This window comes from Brachyhypopomus gauderio, unplaced genomic scaffold (assembly GCF_052324685.1).
Source record: "Brachyhypopomus gauderio isolate BG-103 unplaced genomic scaffold, BGAUD_0.2 sc107, whole genome shotgun sequence".
Classification (NCBI taxonomy): Eukaryota; Metazoa; Chordata; class Actinopteri; order Gymnotiformes; family Hypopomidae; genus Brachyhypopomus; species Brachyhypopomus gauderio.
The window spans coordinates 655,001-658,298 of NW_027506928.1; positions in this window are offsets into that span (position 1 = coordinate 655,001).

The window sequence follows — 3,298 nt, forward strand, 5'->3', positions numbered from 1 at the left end:
TATACTGCAGACATTAATAAAGTCTGATTATTCCACAGCAGTGTACATATATACTGCAGACATTCCTGCTTTTGAAGTTCATACAAAACAGGAAGAGTGAATATAAGAGGACGACAGAGAGAGAGAGAGAGAGAGAGAGAGGGAGAGAGAGAGAGTGAGAGAAGTGAGGAGGGGAGACAGGAGCCTATATCCTAATGGTGAGACAGGAGCCTATATCCTAATGGTGAGCAGGCACACACACTGAAGCTGAATGAGTTTCTGAGAGACTTCACATGATTTATTTATAACTTCAGTATTTATTTGGGGTTTTTATTTATTTTTCCTTTGTGGGCAGGGGATTGAGAGTTTGTTTTGTAAATTATAAAGAAATAATCCTGTCAAATTGACTATATTGTTGTACATAGAGATGTTTGTGAGTGTACTCTTAAGGGGCTTATCTGTAGAATCAGAGCATCTGTCTGAGCCAAAATACACAGGTACCTTTCACCTGAACTACAATACCCACAATACATTACTTAAACCAGTACTCCCAGACTGCCCTTTCAAATTACAGGTGTGGTGCCCACTACATATTGACATGGGTCATTACTCAGTACACTGTACCAGACCTGGATTGACATGTCCCCACACACATTCACAGTACACAGTTAAAAAGTCATTGACCAGAACATTTAAATATTTAAGTACAGTTACATAAAAGGACTAATGAATAGAATTTGAGCTCTAGATCAGTTTGCATCAGATCTGTTCACACTGGGTTTATTTTGCACTCATTGTCGATTCAGCTCATATTTGAAACTGAATTATTCATGTTTTATGCCCAACTTTGTTTGGCTCTGTTTTCAGTTTTAATTATTTTATGTTTTATCATAACTACAGCATATGGGCTGTATATCAGACATTACCAATGGATTTAAGATTAATTATCTTGCAAGAGACAAACATCTATGATGAAGAGAAATGGATTAAAATATATTTCAGTGAAACGCCTGTTGTAAATTAGCTATAAAATATTGAACTAATGAATTACATTAAAAGACATTTTATGAAATAAGTGTTGTCGTCACTTCTTTCTAAATATTAATGGGCCATGAACACTTATACACATCCACACACCCTAAACAGTAAATACTAGGGGTGTGACTAGATCTCACAAGATGTAACTCACGAGATGTAACTCAGCGATATTTCTCGTCACGTTAAAAATCTGTCTCGCGGGATTTGTGATCCAGCAAGCAGCCAGAATGACGTCGGAAAATTCAGGTACTACTATTGAAGATGCCCCCGCCACTTTCAAATCGTTTGTTTGGCAGCATTTTGGGAACCCGTCGGAAATGATAAATGGCAAGAGTGACCGATAAGACACTGACCATATACAAACATTGTATGAAAATAATGCCGTACACCGCGGCCAATACGAGCACGATACAGTGACATTTACACCACAGCTCAGTACTCAAATCAACATATCTCACTTGGTAGCAGGGACAGAATGGCGCTTTGGCAAGTTGAGACAGCAAAGGATATCGGGGGCAGTGTGGCGATGTTAATATTCTTAAAAATGAACATGGCAGTGTAGTTGCAGCAAATTCAGTGACATACTTGGTCAGGCTCTGCACTATTTGCACTCTGTATTGACAGTGAAGAACTTTTTGTTTTGCATATACTGTAATATTGTTTGCACTTGAAAAAAGGAAAAATAATTTATTTTAACTTTTATGAAAATTTATTTAAATTTCAATTTGTAGAGGAAGACGTTTATTAAAAGTTCATGCTTACATCATGCATGTTACGAGTTATAATAAAACATTTCTGTGTAACTCAGTTAAATAAAAGTCTGTTGTCCAGTCATATAATATCATTTTAGTTTTCTTAAAATCTCGTCTCGTCTCGTTCTCATGAACCCAATATCGTGTCTCGTCTTGTGAGCTGAGTGTATCCTCACACCCCTACTAAATACCTATACACAGCCTACACACTAAATACCTACACACATACACTGAACACTCACCTACATGCATCCACCTAAACACCTAACACACTTCCTAAACATGAAACACTCACCAACACACATCCACCTAAACACCTAACACACTTCCTAAACATGAAACACTCACCTACATACATCCACCTAAACACCTAACACACTTCCTAAACATGAAACACTCACCTACACACATCCACCTAAACACCTAACACACTTCCTAAACATGAAACACTCACCTACACACATCCACCTAAACACCTAACACACTTCCTAAACATGAAACACTCACCTAAACACATCCACCTAAACACCTAACACACTTCCTAAACACTCACCTACACACATCCACCTAAACACCTAACACACTTCCTAAACACTCACCTACACACATCTATGCTCCCCAAATCCTAAACATACAAAATGCCTGTGCTTCCTAAACTATCACTGACAAAAATTGGCACTCCCTAAACCTTAAACACTAGTTGTCATAACAATACTTTGCCACCAGAGGGCAGGGTTAACATACGACCTTTTTACAAATCCCTCCTGTTTTCCTACACACACGTGCTCATCTCAGTTTTTCACTCTTTCATCTCTCTGTCTCACTGTTCCACTTGGTCTGTCTCTTTTGTGTTTGTGTCCCTCCCTCTTCCTTTAGAGGAAACCTAATACACGTGCTTCCTTTTACTGTGTGTGTGTGCGCATGTATTTCTTTTGCATGTGTGCCATGGTAACAAGCTTTGTGGGTGGCAGTAAATTGTGTGTGTGTGTGTGTGTGTGTGCGGAGGTCAGTCTGATAGGTGGGACGGATAGAAAAGCATATAGCACAGATTGATTAGTCACACGTATACCCCCCCCCAACACACACACACACACAGATCTGCACAGAAAATTCAGTCAGTATCGCTCTTCACCGACTTCTCTTGATCAACCCGTTACCTCCCTGCTCAGGTGATCAACCCGTTACCTCCCTGCTCAGGTGATCAACCCGTTACCTCCCTGCTCAGGTGATCAACCCGTTACCTCCCTGCTCAGTTACCTCATTTACATGTTGTGGTTTATGTGGTGCAGTGGAGGACAAAGTACACAAACCACGTACTTGAGTAAAAGTACAGATACCCAAGGTAAAACATTACTCCAGTACAAGTAGACACCCTCCCTTTAGTCCTCCACTTGAGTAAAAGTACAGATACCCAAGGTAAAACATTACTCCAGTACAAGTAGACGCCCTCCCTTTAGTCCTCTACTTGAGTAAAAGTACAGATACCCAAGGTAAAACATTACTCCAGTACAAGTAGACGCCCTCCCTTT